The sequence below is a fragment of the Triticum aestivum genome, chromosome 3B (assembly GCF_018294505.1).
Source record: "Triticum aestivum cultivar Chinese Spring chromosome 3B, IWGSC CS RefSeq v2.1, whole genome shotgun sequence".
Lineage (NCBI taxonomy): Eukaryota > Viridiplantae > Streptophyta > Magnoliopsida > Poales > Poaceae > Triticum > Triticum aestivum.
This window is the reverse complement of record NC_057801.1, coordinates 750,918,321-750,937,098: the sequence shown is the minus strand read 5'-3', so window position 1 is coordinate 750,937,098 and position 18,778 is coordinate 750,918,321.

Genomic DNA, 18,778 nt, shown 5'->3' with positions numbered 1-18,778 from the left:
TGCTACTTTTTGTTGCGCCGGTAATTAAGAGGCCACCTAACCTTTCGCCTTGAGGGTTTAATTAGTATAGTGTACTAGTACTTGATAATCCAGAGAGAATGACAAGTCAATCCTGGTTATGTAAATCTCGCAAAGTAAAACGTGGCTACATATGTAACTAAACTACAGCTTAGGTGACGAGACTTCCAAGCCGGCATGACGAGAAAGTGCAGAGCGCACTGAGTTAACGCGGGATCAAAAGGCGTTCTCAAGATCAAATCACGTACTGTCTCCGTCTTCGAAGAGATGCAGTAACTCTTATCCCATGTATGTGTGTTGTGGCGTGTGTTTTTTTGCTTCTCTCTTCTTCTCTGTGCCCCTGTAATTCCGGTTCACTTGAACCTATCCTGCGACAGGCTGCAAAGTCTTATAGACAAATGAATACAATTCAGGTGGAGAAATCTCCCCCTGGTGAAAATTCAAAAAAAAAAGTACAAAATTTGATCAAATTTGTAGAAAAATTATCCACTACAATACCAAATACATATAGTATAATAATATATTTATTACATTATTTTTCTATCTCAATGATATAACCTGTTGTTATACATGTTAATAATTTTCTATAAATTTGATCAAACATTTCATCTTTCAACTGGGGACAATTGTTTTAGGAATTTCTTTTATAGAGTGAGAGAGTATTATATATTTTTAAGTAACCCGTTATAAGTACCCCTCTGTAAACTAATATAAGAGCGTTTAGATCACCAATATAAGTACTTCCTCCATAACTTCTTATATTAGTTTACATAGGCAGTACTAGTTAGGCGTCCATGAATGGGCATCACGCGAATTGGTCGGCCCGTAGCTGTTAGCCGCAAGACTTAGGTTATGCAAAGTGCTTGTTAAGGGTCTTTTTCCTTAAGAAAAGGCGAAAATCAGAATAAATCTATCTATTCCTTCAAACTACCGTACTACCAATATGCAAAGACTGTGTCCACCAACATCTACCAACCCAACGTCGGTCAGAGTCTGACTACAATGCTTCACTGGGTAACAGATAGTGCACGGCGTAGGATTTTCCGCGCTGCAGGCAAGGCGTAGTATTTTACTGACTCGGATACGAACAATTGGAAGATCTTCTTGTTATTTCAGCAGCCTTGACTTATGATGCACTATGTCTACGGGTCCAAACCATCACCACACAGTGCACGCGCCCTCCAAGAAAAGATCACTAGAATCTTGTCAGGTATTGTTTCAAGTTCAGATTGGTCATGCATGATTTGATTATTTCTACATGAGAAATGTTTTTGTTGAACCTAGATTCAGCTCGACAAGAAAAATAGCCTCTATGTAATGTAACGGTCGGTTAAATATACTTCAGATGACAGGTTATGGACTTATATGCATGGAACCCAAAAACGGTGAATGCATTTGTTTTCAATGGGCAAAAATCTGAATTCCACAAATTAACAATGCACTGGTCTGCACTCTGCATGCAGCACATACGGGTATATTATGAAGTGCAGCTGAACTTTTATTTCAAGAAAAAGAAGTCTTCTTATTCATGCTTGCTGGTTAATTTTGACATTTTACCTGGTCAAATATTATTAATTAAACATCATAGCGATCGACACCACCACCAGGTCTTGCATTATAAAGGGCAGAATCGTTTCAAGATAAGATATGTGCAAAGGAAAATAAGCATGCAGAAAGTACTCCTTAACTCCTCGATCAACTTCGCGATACAACTGGATCATTGACATGCTCTCAAAGTAGCGGCGAATAAGTCAAATAATGATTTCTCAAAAGAAAAAAAAGGTGAAAACGATGGGCATAACTAAAAATATTGTTAGTCGAAGTCAGTTGAAAATTCAACGAGGCCAACGGAAAAATTCAGATAGACTTTCGCGCCCAGCTGTTGCGTAAAGTAAACGGGATTAAATTAAGGCTAAGAAGCCACACTAGTTTTCCTGATCATTGTCTGTACCTGAAAATTTCAGATTAGTGATTCGCATGCAAGGGGCAAGGCCCGGGCTAGACACGGCGTCTATCTGACTTATTTAGTCCATTCAAAATGCACCATTCATGTCATGGATTACATCTCGGATATCGTTTATGAGATGAAAACAACGTCTCCCTCCGTCTTTCGATCAAAAGCAGAGGATGCCAACACAATAAGCACACCCGACCTCTATTGGCTGTACATAATTAGAATACACACAGCAAACACTGACACACACAAATAAACACATCTACAAAGAGCAAAGTCATACAAGACAAGTGAGGAAAAGAAAAGTAAAGAAAAACAATGAAAACAGCGGTCGACAAACTACTCAAGGATCATATACGCACCAACTACCTCTTGACACCACGAGGACAATAAGAAATGTTCTTCAATAGCAAACACCATCGAGAAGGGAACGATGCATGCTAAACGCCACTATCACCGGATTCGACCACCAAAGTTTAGATTCTAGGTATTCACCATAAATAGAAAATATGAGCAATCCATTCAACAAGGTAACGACATAAACGCATCGTCATCGCTATGTATAGCCAACTTCGGTCAGGCTTTGGATTTTCCTTGCAGCTTGAGACTGGATACTCCAGAAGCACTAGAAAATCAAAGTCAATCACATGTTGTCGCCACAACTTCCATTGTCCAAACAGCTACATGCTCTAGGATAGAAATCCCACCGCCGCCACTACACAATCATATACTCTGCGTCAAGCTATTGACCATATATTGCATCTCAACATTGAAGGCAAACTGGCCAGAGTGAGCCACCAAAACGCACAAAGGAGTCTCCCGGCTGCATCCCGCAACCTTGCCAGTACGAGACATTGGTAGCAACCACCTGGTCTAAGAAAAAGAACCCTCACGAAAACCCTTCGTTGACCACTGTATCTACAGCTCGAGTAGCCGGCCGGTGCCACCACGACCAGGTTTCACTGAGAAGTACCGCAGTCGAATGACATCAGCCACATGAAGGGTGTCATCGTGTTGGAAATATACTCTATAGGCCTAATTGTTTAATTTCCATATTCGTGATTAATGTTTATATTTATCTGTTATAATTGCAATGGTTCTTGAATGTGCGATTAAGAAGAAAACTTAGTTGCATGTGTCAAAATATAAACACAAAGTAGTTCCCTAGTATCGCCTCTAAGACTAGCTCATGTGTTGCACGATGATCCTTTTTTCGATCATAGGGCATTATTGAAGTAACAAGGATGATGCCAACAATGAGAGTTCATTGTTAGCAGAACAATGGTGTTGGACAAACCCAAATAATGATATTCTATGTGATCCCATCATCATTATGTTATCAGTATTATCATATCATGTGTTAACGTATACTCACGTCCTTAGACCTTAAGAATGTCGGTACCTTCATACTGGATGATTAATTTGGGGTTGTAAAATGTTGCTCGTAAATGGGTGATCGTAACGCTAATTTTTGGATACATCGGAAAAGCATGTCAGGGGACTCAATAGTTCAAGACTATAGTTTGCTCCTCAGATAACAGAGAGATAATCTTCGAGCCTACTCAATATTACGATATCAATCATTTTCTGGCCAGACACGACGAGATATGATCACCAGGTTAACGCAATACGGAAATGAGTAAAGAGTAAAAAAAAATGATAACGAGTATAACTTGGTATTGTGATTAAGTAGTTACTTCACAAGGATACCAACAAAAGTCTTGCATCGGGCTTTGTTAAGTATCACGAAGCAAAGTAAATGTGTATGTAAATAAAAGGTTTGCTCGATAAATATCTTTGTGTGTATGTGAGAATTAATATGGGTGTCCAGACCCTGCTGTTCATTATTGGCCGAAAGGTGTTCCGGGTCATCTTCACATATTATCGAAGCTGTAAGGTCACATGCTTAACAGTTTGATAGAGTACTTGGAGGTATTAATTAGGAGAATAATAGATGTGCGCCGAAAATGTTTCATGAAACTAGAAATATTCCAAGAGGTCCCAGAAATGTTCAAGTGATATCGAGAATTTCCTGAAGGAACCTTAAAAGGTCCGAAAACATTACAAAAAGTTTCGACATCTTTCGAAAGATGTCAAGTGGCCGTAGTGGGCTGCTCCCTTGCTGTCCCAAGGAGTGGGCTTCTCCCTTGGCTGTCCCAAGGAGTGGTAGCCACATGTGGCATATGGGCCTAGAGTGGGGCGCACCTCACTTGGCCTGGGGGCCAAGCCAAGAGTACGGTTGGGGTTGGGAGGGGATTCCGTGGAAGGATCTCCCTCCCTTGGTTGGCCGATCCTAGGAAGGGCAGACCCTTCTCCAAGGTTTCACCTCCTGGCCACATATATAGAGGGGAGGGGGAGCCCCTACAAACACACAGTTTTGGTGGCCGCGTCCTTCGTCTCCTCTGTAATATGTGTCCCCACATTGAATGCAGCAAGGCTGCTCCACCACTTGTCCTCTAGTTGCCCTTTTCCCTGGAGGATGAAGCGTTGCCGAATTGTTGACACGGAACATGTGGATACTACAGAGGAATCCTAGATCAAATAAAATTCTCTCAACTGGGAGGTTTAACCTAGCTGAAGATGGAGAGACTACGTGATTTTATGTCGTTTTCACGAAGTGATCTTCCGAAATTTATGTGTGTTGGCAAATCAAGATGTGGTATTTGACTCAATTGAACAAAAAATGTATGGGGCATTTTTCCAAGGGCACAAAAATGGACACAAGATTAGGTTTCCTTAAAAAAACAGGACCTCACTGGTGATCTCCATCCTCACTTTCTCCTTCTCTAATAACAAAATCCGATTTGGCTCGCGTATCAGTTGGAGGAAGAAGAGTAAAACAACGTAGTCACTAAAAAAAATACACTTCCGTGATGATACGTGTTTGTCACAGTAGGTCGCGTTTTTGTCATGCATGTAAATCCATGACGATTTTATGACAGAATCAATATAGTTATACCTGTGCTGTCGTAGAAGTGTTCCATGACATTACCAAAATTATCATATCAGAATTGTCCACTTCCATGACGATAAATCGCGCGTCACAGAAGTGCTTTCGTCAAGGGTGACCGACACGTGGCATCCACCATAACGGAACGCCGTTAAGCTATCGGGTTCGATTTTCGATCCGATAACCCGTTAACAGCCCGGACCAATGGGGATTTCCACGTGTAAAATCATCATTGGCCGCAGGAAACACATGTTGCCTCACCGTTGGGACAGATGTCATCCACTCATTGGACAGGAGGCGCCTATGATAGGTCGACACGTGGCATGACCCAACAGTGGTCCATTCCGGTGAAAAAGGTCGGCCCAGTAAAAATTAGCAGGCCAGCCCATATAAGGCCTACTTGTGTCAGGTCCATTTAAGCCCACGACCCATAACAGATGTGCCAATTCGGCCCGTCAACGGCCCGTTAAAGATTTGACACCATTGCAGCCCATCGTCAGTTCGAGCCCGTTAACCGCCCGCTATATATTTGGGCTCAATATCGGCCCGATGAGATTTCGGCCTGTTAACGGCCCATTCAATGGATGAGCCAATTTTCAGGATGTATATCTTTCGGCCTTTTAGCGGCCCATTTAAATGTTGGGCTAATTTCTGGCCCGGTGTGTCTTTCATCCTGTTGACGGCCCATAAATCTGATGGGCCATTTGTAGTCGGACCTGAGTTTCAGCCTTTTAGTGGCCCATTTAAGTATTGGGCCAATTTCCGGCCCGGTGTCACTTTCAGTCTGTTGACGGCCCATAAATTAGTTGGGCCATTTGTAGTTGGACCTGAGTTTTGGCTTTTTAGCGACCCATTTAAGTATTGGGCCAATTCCCTGCCCTGTGTGCCTTTCGGCCTGTTAACGGACCATAAATGAGTTGGGCCATTTGTAGTCGGACCTTAGTTTGACCTTTTAACGGCCCATGCCCTTCATGGTCCAATACCAGCCCGGTTTCTCTTTCGGCCTGCTAAAGGCCCACAACACAGTTGGGCCATTTACAATACGATCTGACTTTCGGCCTCTTAGCGGCCCATGCTCTTCATGGTCAAGTACAAGCCCGCTGTCTCTTTCAGCCTGCTAAAGGCCTATAGTATAGTTGAGCCATATGTAGCCCGAACTTAGTAACGGTCTGTTAACAGCCCATGAAATAAATTGGGCCCACGTGTTGCCCGCTTCGATGTCGGCCCGTTAACGACCTGGGAGGTAAGAGGGCCGACCATTAACTTTTGGCCTACTAACAGCCAATTAACTTAATGGGCCCACTAAAGTTCGTACATGTCTTTAGGACAAATTAGATAATTTGAGCCCATTACGACGAGCAATTATGCACGGGACCAAAACCAATCAAGCAAAGGTACGTCATATAGGGAATAACGTTGCACATCCAGCATATATTACAGGAAATTACATCCACTGGGCAATCAAAGATTGATGCCAGTGCAAATAAATGAGCAGAACCTAACCATCTACAATGTCACAATCTGCAACCTCAGCACAGATGACGCCTATAAGCATGTGGGCAAATTCTTGCTGCTTTGCTACACTGTCTCTGAAAACATTGATCAGTTGTTGTGTCGCACGACTTTGCACCTCTGATTCATCCACTATTTTCATCATTGCTTCAGCCATTAATTGGTTCACAAACATACATTTATTCCGTTGCATTCGAGACAGAGGATACTGAACAGAATCAGATGGCAATTTTGGCAGGCTTGTATTATTGATAGTGGAGAGTGTCTCGACCACTACATCATAACATAAATTAGGACAGGAACCAAACAGATTAATCATGAGTTATTGCCATATTACCTGGCCTAGATTTACTGGAAAGAAACAATGGGGTTGCCTTGCTGTTTTCAGAGTTTGTCTTCTTATCTTCAGCAGCCTGCACAAAATTAACACATTACCATTGCTATCATTGGCCAAGTCAGATAATAGGAAAGCAACATTGACACAACGAACGTTAGGGCAACTAGCCTACACCAAATTAACACAATATGGCACAGCTATCATCAGCCAGGTAAGGTAATACGAAAGCAACATTGACACAATGAATGAATGGAAAACCAGAGAAGCACTACAATTCAGTAATGTGCGTGATATGAGATAGTACACTCATGCAACTCAGTATGCAAAACTACCAGGCAGTTTTCCTTACAAAAATCAACATTGGCGCCTTTAACATTTTGCTACAACTAATTTTAGATCAGATAAAGGTTAGGTTCACGTCGATTAACAAAATACATGCAGATGTAAAAATATAGTGATATACAACAGGTACTTACATCAGCATTGGAGCACAGAGAATTCCCGCAACATATTTTCCTCGAATGCGATCCCAATGGAGGAAGTCTTCTATCGTTTAACATTATTTTCTGAAAGAGAGATGGGTAAGAACCATGTAGAAAATATGATCAGAATGCTATAAAATTTCATGATGCGAGGATACACACACGCTTATTAGAATGGAGTTGACATCCTTTTGCTGGACTGGAGCGGACTAGTTCTTTGGCCACTTGAATCTGCTTATTATCATCGGGAGTTGGGTTTCTCTGTCCTGGAGCAGTATCTATGAAAAATGGAGTTGGTTTATTATCTCCGGGCGTTTGGATCTTTTGCAAAGACCTGGTTTGTAACCCTTAAGATTCTAACATAGCCGTCTTCCCCTTGCATGCCTTATATAGAAGAATGGTGATTCAGTTATAAAACATGCTACAACAGAGATGGAATAGGTATTGAAGAATAGAAATACATGACATATTGACATGTATTCCCTTCATCCAGAAATAAATGGATGGGTCTAGGCGTATTTCAGTTCTAGATACATCCAGTTTTATCCATTTTTGCGACATGTAATCCGGACGGAGGGAGTATGATGTAAGAGCTAGGGATTCGACAGGACAACACAGTAAAAAAACACTGAAAACCCACTGTAGAACCAAAGTATTCAAACCCACTGATATGAGATAATATACTCATGCAACTCAGGATGCAAAACTACCAGGCAGTTTTCCTTACAAAAATCAACATTGTGGCCTTTAATCATACATTTTGCTACAACTAAATTTAGATCAGATAAAGTTTGGATTCACGCCGATTAACAAAATACATGCTAATGTAAAAATATAGTGATATACAATAGGTACTTACATCTGCATTGGAGCACAGAGAATTCCTGCAAGAATCTTTCCTCACATACGATACAAGTGCAGAAATTCTTCTATCTGTTAAGCTTATTTTCTAAAAGAGAGATGGGTAAGAAACAAGTAGAAAATATGACCAGCATGCTATAAAATTTCATGATGCAAGGATACACACACGCTTCTTAGAATGGAGTTGACATATTTTTGCTGGACTGGAGCGGACTAGTTCTTTGGCCACTAGAACCTGCTTATTATCAGTAGGAGTTGGGTTTCTCTGTGCTGGAGCAGTATCTATAAAAACTGGAGTTGGTTTATTATCTCCTGTTGTTTGGATCTTTTGCAAAGGCCTTGTTTGTAACCCTTCAGATTCTAACATAGTCGTCTTCCCCTTGCATGCCTTGTATAGAAGAATGGTGCTTTAATTATAAAACATGCTATAGCAGAGAGATGGAATAGATACTAAAGAAGAGAAAGGCATAACATATTGACATGTATTCCCTCCATCCGAAAAAATGGATGGGTCTAGGCATATTTCAATTCTAGATACATCATTTTTTATCCATTTCGGCAACATGTAATCCGGACGGAGGAAGTATGGTGTAAGAGCTAGGGATACAACAGGACAACACAACAAAAAAACACTAGTTGAATGTAAAACTGTATGCTAGCGGAATACGTACAGAAATAACTAAGGCAACATACACATGTATGATTGGAAACTAAGATGGCATTGCAATAGAGCACTAGAACAACACTTCAATGTAAAAAACATGGTATGGTAGACAGATGAAGTACATACTGATGAATAACAATGCATAAGATATTCAGAAGCATGATGTCCAAATTAAGCAGATGGCATTGCGATAGAGTAGAATGACAGTACTTGAATTTGAAAACATGTTATCATGAATGGAATAGGTACTGAAAAACAGGAAGGCATGACATATCATCATGCTAAGCACATGGCATTGCAACAGAGTAGATACACTCCAGGATATTATATGCATGTTGTACCCATATCACAGGCCAAGTTAGAGCAAGGACCTTGTGTGGGTGAAGAGGGTTCATCATCTTTTTGCAAGTCTTCTGAAGAACTGCCTTTACATGTTCCATCATATTGGGTATCATTGACATCAAGTTTATTGGCCTTTACATTGCTCCATGAGGTTCTTGTGGATATATCAGTGTGTGCAATTATATCTGACATGCATGGAAGACAACTAGTAGTTAGATCTATGTCATGAGTGCCTATAGGAGACGACATAAATAGTAGGACTGGGGTTAACTAGCAGCAATAGGTCTCATAAACTAAAGGGAGAACACAGATGAAAGCTACAAAATATGTATCGTTTGTACTCGAGATTAACTAGATGGCACACAAAAGTATTAAAGAACAACATAGGTAATACTAGAAGTGATATAATACTATAATCACCAGCCTGTGGGATAGCATTGGCTGATGGATGATAACTATGGAACAACGTTACCTAAAGAACAAGTATCTTAGCTGAACTATGGAACATCGTTAACTCCTGAACAAGACCCGTAAGAGATCAGCATGAATATACAACGAAATGTGATGATCTATTTTCCATGCTTAGATGAATAACAAAACCGTAAATGTTGCAGACAAGTAAGATGAGGGTACAACCCATTTGGCTGCCATCCATAGGAGTGAGCATCATGTGTTGACTTGTCGATGGCCCTGCAGTTGTTGTGGCTGTCCATGTCGGGCACACGCATTCGATGCATGGAACTGTTGAGTGGGGACTATAGCTCCCTTCTGGTGTATGCTTCCCTTGTTGGAGCAGCTGCAGTGAGTCGGAAGATGGTGTGTCTGAAGATGCAGATAACGCATAATGTTAAAAACGACATATCTCTTTGATATGAAGAAATACACTAAGAGATCAACAAGAAGTTACGAGAGTGGTCACACGTCTGTTGAATGAAGACTAAATTGGGGTCACGCGATTTTATTTTATTTTGGTACTTCCCGATCTACGCCGGATGGCTTGATGGCCTTCTTGTGCCTCCCGGCTGACACTATTCGGAATCTTCCCGGAAGAGCCAGCGACCAACGGCAGAGCAGCCTGCCTCCACCATCCGTGGCCCAGGGCAAAACCCTGCTCCCCGCCCCACCGCACTGCCGTGGTTGCGTCGCCCCAGGGCCAATCCACAAAGACTCCCCGTCATCCAGATCCAGCAGTGGTAGAACATTCAGCCCACGCAACTCTGAAAGATAGCCATCTAAGCGCTGCTTCCGCGGCAAACTTGCGGCCCCGCGCCCTTACGTTAGACACCAGCCAACCGGCAGTATAGGAGCTCCGCCGCCTCGAGGGGTGCTGCTTCCCATTGGGAATCGATTGGCCCAGAATAAAAATTCAGACAACTGACACCTAAATAAATTGATTTGAGATGAGGGTGCGACCTATCTGGCGGCATGGTGAAGTAGGCAGGTCCAGCTGTCGAGTTGGTGAGGCTGGAGCGATTGCGGTGGTGACCGATGGCAGGGAAACAACGATGTCGCAACGGTCGACGCCTACGGGGAAGCGTCGGGACTCTGGACGGATCCGAAGTTGGAGCCGCTCCGGCGCCGTGAACAATGGCGGGGATGAATCGGCTCCGGTACGGTTCACACGGCCGTCGTCGAGGCAGCTCCAGCAACACGGAGTAAGAGGCACACGGCCCAGTGCATGACGGAAAATGGATATCGTCTCCAGCATTAGGGAGGAGGGCGGTTGTGAAATTGGTGCGGTGGGGGGCGCCCTGGAAGAGGGGCTGAGGTTTTGTGGCTTGGGAGAAGGGAGCTTCCCGGGGAGAAGGTGATTTGGTGCCCACGAGGTATGAATGGGGGGCGAGGGGGGGGGGGAATTGGGAGGGGAGTGGAACCATGTCTTACGGACGCATTTGTCTGAAATGTGAGGGGGAGTTACAGTTCTACCCCTGCCTTTAGGCTTCTCGGCTTGGGTCTATGTACTGAGGGTCGGGGATAGTAGAGTAATTTTGCTTCTCCCCAAATAGTGGACGGGAGCGATTTCGGGCGAGGAGGGCGTGTTTTCAACTATAGTGGGCGCGAGCGATTTTGGGCGAGGAGAGCGTGTTTTGAAATAGTGGGAGCGAGCTATTTTGGGCGAGGAGAGCGTGCTTTGCCGACCATGGTTTATGAATTATTTGGCACATGTCATTTCAGCCGAGGAGAAGGCGCGCTTGGATGAAGTTACGAACCTACCCTCAATGTACAACGGGCCAATTGATGCGTGTCCCACATAGGACGGTAATTTCGCGTCTCCCATTTATTTGCTCGGGAGAATTCCACCGAGCAGAGGATGTTTAATGGTTCATTCAAATTTTGGGAGAACGAGCATCCACGTCTACCTTACCAAGTCGATTCGAATCAAATTTTGAAATATTAGCTTGCCACTTCTTTTTTAGATGGAGAGATGATGCTCGGGAGTAATGTGTTTTTACATGCTCGTTGCTAGCGATTTACTATATGATAAATAGTTGACCCACTCAAAAATGCGATTCAAACCCAAAATGAAATATCTCGATTCAATGAAATAGCTCGTTCACTAGGTCAAAATAGTGAACTAAATCCAAAATTGAACACCACAATCGAGTAGCATGTTGTACAGTATTATAGTACTCCATGAAAATGTTGAAATTCAATTCAAATTAATGAACGTGTTTGATATACACATATATACGTTCATGTGTGGATTGCAGACAACTTGCTCTCCAATTTAATTATTTGAATGCAAGTTTATATCGAAACATGGTTTATATCAGTTTTTGATGCATAAAACGCGACCTCCCCCTCTCCCGGACTCCTGTTCTTTCTCTCTCTCACTCTCTCTCTCTCTCTCTCTCTCTCTCTCTATCTCTCTCTCTCTCTCTCTCCGACAATCTTCAATTCTAGCACGCGCATCTGACACAAAAACCTTGTTGGTCCCTCTTCCTTTCTCTCCATCTCTCTCTCTCTCTCTCTCTTTGTGTGTGTGTGTGGGGGGGGGGTCTTTCTAGTTCGCATGCATATATACACCATCTATAGGTCTCTCTCGCACACTATGTATGATACTCTAACTAGTCCAAGCTAGATATCTTGGGTGCACTCATCGTACACACACAAATTCCTTGGCTCATTGCCCGTAACTCTCTCATGCACCACTTTGTCATCTCAGGGCTCTCCCCTCCTCTCTCAACCTCTCCATCCACCTGGGTCACACATACACCTGCATATCTCACTCGCACTCGATAGGCCCATCTAAAATGCTATCTCTCTCCCTCGTTCTCTCTCCATCTCACACGCACACACACACAATCTCATGCCTAGCTATCCAAGTATGATGGTCTCTCACTCAACTGTAGGCACACGCAGTCCCCCCTATATGTATATGACTAGCTAATCTTAGTCTCCATCACAAACATGTGCATGGTCTATCTCGATTTCTCTCGGGGCATCTTTCTATTGCGCACGCACCTCCCTCGATCTCCCACCCATATAGTCCCCTCACGATCTCGAGGGGATCTCTCTATACAAACACACCCTCTCTCCCTCCCCATGCGTCCATGTCCTTCATGTGTCCCTCTCGACCTTTGTTCTTTGTTGGCCAGACCTCTATTGGACATGTGCTACAGGGGTGTCTCTCTCCGTTGCAAACAATCACAAATTAGCTATCTTCGTGTATCTCCTCGCCTCGCTTTTCTATCTCGGGGATGCATGCGTGATATGTTCGCATAAGAGACGAAAAAACACACTCTCTCTCTAATTTATTGTTTGTTTTCACTTTATCTTTCACACACATACTCTTTTTGCACACTTACTCATTCTCCTTCACACGCACTTGATCTGTCTCGACTTAGGCACTCTCCTTGGTCCATAACATATAGATTTATTGAAAAGTCAAACATCACAAAGTTTGACCATGTACGTGGAGAAAAACAATTACATCTAGAATGGAAAACATATACCATTAGATTCACCATGAGATGTAGTTTTGTATGATGTATCTTTGGTATTGTAGATATAAATAACATTTGCGTAAACCTGATCAAAGTTTCCAAAGTTTGACTTCTAAAAATTTTACATGCAGTGCATTATCAAGCGGATGGAATATCTCTTTCCCCCTCTCAGCTATCTGACGCACCACTCAGCCTTATTAAGGCTCCTCAATCTCTCTCAAACTTTATTGGTCAGTTTGGTTCATGACCTGACCCTCATGCCTTGATGGCCAGTACTTCCTTGTGTGGACGTGAGATGTAAAATATTTCTGTCTGGACAGGCTTGTTTGGTGCTGAAGCGTTTGGTTCATGCCTGGGCCAGGCAAAGCATCAACGTCCCATCAATCAATCCATGCAGCAATTATTTAATGCTAATATCCATCCAGGTTGCTGTTAGCCTCGTGGTCGCAAGACCAGGCATGGCCAGGCGTTCGAAATCGGTCGCCTGGGCCAGGCTACTAGCAGTGTATGGAGTCCAGCCAGGCTAATTAAAGTGCAAGGGAATCCAGGCCAGGAAGGCTTTCTTTTTCACAGGGTAGCAACCAAACAAGCATGCATGAAATCCAGCCACAACCCTAGGCCAGGCAAAAGATGCTCAGGACACAAGCCAAACTAACCTTATATCTCCCTGGTTCACACATACACATGTCTCGCTCGCGCTATACATATAGACCCATCCAACACTCTCCACCCTTGTTCTCTCTCCATGTGACACGCACCCCCCTAAGTACCATAATCCCTCACTCCATCATAGGCGCAAGCACTCCCCCCCTCCTAAGTATGATTATCTCTTACTAGCCAGCAGGAACACACGTATTGTCTTCCATCCATACGTATATCTCAATATCTCTCAGGGCATCTTCTATCACGCACACACCTGGTCACTCGATCTCCCACCCATGTAATCCCATCACGATCTCTAGGGGATCTCTCTATGACAAACATACACTCTCTCCTCCCCATGTCTGCATTTTCTCTATACGTCTCTCTCGACCTCTCTCCCTTGTTTGTCAGACCCCTCTTGGCCACGTGCTAGGGGTATTGCTCTCTCGGTTCCAAACAACGACACACTATCTCCTCACCTTGCCTCCGTTGTCGAAGATGCATGTGTGATATGTTTGCATAAGACACGCACGCTTTTTCTCTACTTTTATCGTGTGTTGTCCATGTCTCTTTCACACACGCACACACACTTTTTTCACCCACTCTTTCTATTTCTCTCTCTCTCTCTCTCTCTCTCTCTCTCTCTCTCTCTAGTTAGGGACTCTGTCACGTCCATAAGCATATGGATGTTTTGAAAAGTCAAACCTTAGAAAATTTTGACCAGGTATATGTGGAGAAAAACATTACATCTGGAACAATCGTTAGATTCATCACAACATGTACTTACTCCATATTAACATTTATCTTTGGTATTGTAGATATAAGTAATTTCTTTATAAACTTGGTCAAAGTTTCAAAAGTTTGACCTTAAAAAAATGTTGAAATTACATTACAAACGGAGGGAGTAGCTCTTTCTCTCTCTCTGCTATCTCTCACGGGCCTCCCCTCTCACTCGAACTCTCTATACCGATGGATTATACGCTCACTGTGTCAGCGTATAGCTCCATATATTGTTTAGTTGACTGGTCAACCAGTCCACATGCTGCCTTGTCAGCTTGTGTTCTGTATCTTTGTGTGCTGGCCCATGTGGCAGTGGGTGAAAATAAGTAAACTAGAGGCCCATCTGACACACGGTGAAGTAAAGAAAGTTGAAACCACTCGGGGTAGCACCCTGCACGCTAGTAAATTGAGGGCGCATTGAGGACACACTTCTTGCGCGTGAAGGACGCACTCGCGCACAATTCACCACTACATGGCGGCAGGCACAGAAGGACGCACTCGCGCACACCCAGAACACAACACACACCAGCACACGTGTACACCGGCATCGCCGCCGGTTGAGATGGATGGCGAGGCAGCCAACAAATGGAGGCGGCTCGAGCCAAAACCGCATCCGGCGAGCCTGGACTTCATCAGCAGCCTCCCCGACGACATGATACTCGTCATCATCAGCGTCCTCCCCACCAAATGTGCCGTGAGGACCGCCCTGCTCTCCCGGCGATGGCGCCTGATACGTCTCCAACGTATCTATAATTTATGAAGCATTCATGCTATTTTATTATCTGTTTTGAATGATTATGGGCTTTATTATACACTTTTATATTACTTTTGGGACTAACCTATTAACCGGAGGCCCAGCCCATATTGCTGTTTTATTGCCTGTTTCAGTATTTTGAAGAAAAGGAATATCAAACGGAGTCCAAATGGAATGAAACCTTCAGCAACGTGTTTTTTTGGAAGATTATCATCCTAGAGGATTGGAGATCAAGTCAGAAGATCCTCGAGGAGCCCAGGAGATAGGACCCCCCTACAGGGTGCACCCCCCTGTCTCATGGACCCCTTGAGCACCCCCCGACCGACTTCTTTCGCCTATATAACCCTACGTACCCTAAAACCATTGAATATCAAGATAGATCGTGAGTTCCGCTGCCACAAGCCTCTGTAGCCACCAAAAACCTCTCGGGAGCCCTTCCCGGCACCCTACCAGAGGGGGGATCCTTGACTGGTGGCCGTCTTCATCATCCCAGCGCTATCCATGACGAGGAGGGAGTAGTTCACCCTCGGGGCTGAGGGTATGTATCAGTAGCTTTGTGTTTGATCTCTCTCTCTCGTGTTCTCTCTCGTGTTCCCTCTATGGCACGATCTTGATGTATTCCGAGCTTTGCTATTGTAGTTGGATCTTATGATGTTTTCTCCCCCTCTGCTCTCTTGTGATGAATTGAGTTTTCCCCTTTGAAGTTTTCTTATCGGATTGAGTCTTTTCTGAGAACACTTGATGTATGTCTTGCCGTGCTTATCTTTGGTGACCAACTTGCGGGTTCCGCCCATGAACCTATGCATAGGGGTTGGCACACGTTCTTGACTCTCCCGTAGAAACTTTGGGGCACTCTTTGAAGTACTTTGTCTTGGTTGAATAGATGAATCTGATATTGTGTGATGCATATCGTATAATCATGCCCACGGATACTTGAGGTGACAATGGAGTATCTAGGTGACATTAGGGTTTTGGTTGATTTGTGTATTAAGGTGTTATTCTAGTACGAACTCTTGAATAGATTGATCCAAAAGAATAACTTTGAGGTGGTTTCGTACCCTACCATAATCTCTTCGTTCGTTCTCCGCTATTAGTGTATTTCGAGTGACTCTTTGTTGCATGTTAGGGATTGTTATATGATCTATCTATGTTATTATTGTTGAGAGAACTTGCACTAGTGAAAGTATGAACCCTAGGCCTTGTTTCCTATCATTGCAATACCGTTTACGCTCACTTTTATCGCTTGCTACCTTGCTGTTTTTATTATTTCAGATTGCAAATACCTTTATCTACCATCCATATTGCACTTGTATCACCATCTCTTCGCCGGACTAGTGCACCTATACAATTTACCATTGTATTGGGTGTGTTGGGGACACAAGAGACTCTTTGTTATTTGGTTGCAGGGTTGTTTGAGAGAGACCATCTTCATCCTACGCCTCCTATGGATTGATAAACCTTAGGTCATCCACTTGAGAGAAATTTGCTACTGTCCTACAAACCTGTGCACTTGCAGGCCCAACAACGTCTACAAGAAGAAGGTTGTGTAGTAGACATCAAGCTATTTTCTGGCACCTTTGCCGGGGAGGTTAGCGCTTGAAGGTATATCTTTAGATCTTGCAATCGAATCTTTTTGTTTCTTGTTTTATCACTAGTTTAGTTTATAAAAGAAAACTACAAAAAAATGGAGTTAAGTTTGTCTCTTACGCTTCGTCTTTTTAATATCTTTCGTGAGTTTGGTGGAAAGGAAAATTGTGCTCAAGTGCTAGAAGAAGAATGCATTAGAATGCTTGATACTAAATCTTTGAATGATGAGCATGATTGCAATGTTGTTAGTATGAACTCCTTGAATATCCATAGTACTAATGATGATTGCACTAGTTATGATGAAAATGTCTCCTATAAGCATGTTGATTTGTGTGGAGTAGATTGGACTTGCATGGACACACCAAATAGAGAAAATATATATTGCAAGAGGCATAAATATTTAAAAACTAAAGGTTTGCAAGAAAGTCTTGATGAGTGTGCTAGAAGATTCAATATTTTTCGTGCTCCTTGTGAACTTTGCAATGAACATGGTCATTTAAATCTCCAATGCAAATTGTTTCATGATCGAATTGTGTCCAAAATTTGTGATAAATTGATTACCCTTGGGCATCATAAAGAGCTTAGTCTTCTTTTGGGGTATGAAGAAATGAAACGTATAACTGAGGGTATTCAAAAATTTAATCTTGATAGATTTCTTGATTTTGATCTAGAGGATATTTATATGTTTTGTGCGGTGAATTGCATTGAAAATCCTTATATTGCCAATTACCTAAAGAAAAGAAAGCAAATAGAAGATGATGAGAATAATAATGAAAGGGAAGAGACTTCCCAATATCCTCCTATTATTTCTTATGATGAATCAGGCAACGAGGACGAGCTTTCTATTCAACCAATCTCGCCAATAAGGAGCTCAAAAAGGATGGTTGAACCCACACATAATGTGAAGAAGAAAAAGAAAAGAAGGAGCAACAAAGGTAGAAAGGTATCCCTCCCAAATGATGTTGCTCCTACTACTCATTTTGATGATGATAATTGCTTTACTATTGGTGCTATCCATATTTTTAATGACGAGAGTGATTATGCTTATGATATGAAAGGGCCCAAGCTTGGGCAAGCTATGTTTGATGAGGATGAAATATTTGAGAATATATTTGCTGAAATTAATGTTTGTCCCAAGCTTGGGGATGCTATGTTAATGAAAATGATATTTTTAGCATCCCAAGTTTTGATATGCAAAGTTGTTATGATGATAGCATGCCTTGTACCTATGATGATTATATTGATGAAAGTGGGTTTGGAAGAGTGTAAACTTTATAAAGTAGTGATCCCACTATTTTGGAGGATGTTGAATCTTATAATATTGATGAAAGTGGATTTGGAAGAGTGTCAACTTTATTTAGTGATGATTCCACTATCTTGGGAGAGGTTTCAATTGATTATGATGAGAACGAAGTTGCTACTTATGATGATTATTGTGATGAAACTTATTCTATAAAAAGTAGTGATGATTATATTTATAAAACTTGTCATGATTATGATTACCCTTTTTCTGAACATTACTCTTTTAATGTGGAAACAATTTTTAGTGTTCAAGTCTTTTATGATACTCTCACTATTCCGAATGAGAAGAATTTTGCTTATGTGGAGAGTAATAAATTTTCTATGCTTGTAGATCATGAAAAGAATGCTTTAGGTGCTGGTTATATTGTTGAATTCATTCATCATGCTACTGAAAATTATTATGAGGGAGGAACATATGCTTGTAGGAATTGCAATAATGTCAAGTTTCCTCTCTATGTGCTTCAAGTTTTGAACTTATGCTTGTTTTACCTTCGTATGCTAGTTGATTATTGTTCCCATAAGTTGTTTGCTCACAAAATCTATATTCATAGGAAGTGGGTTAGACTTAAATGTTCTAGTCATACGCTTCATGATGCTCCCGTTATGTTTCAATTCTTATCTTTTATGTGAGCATCATTGTCATCAT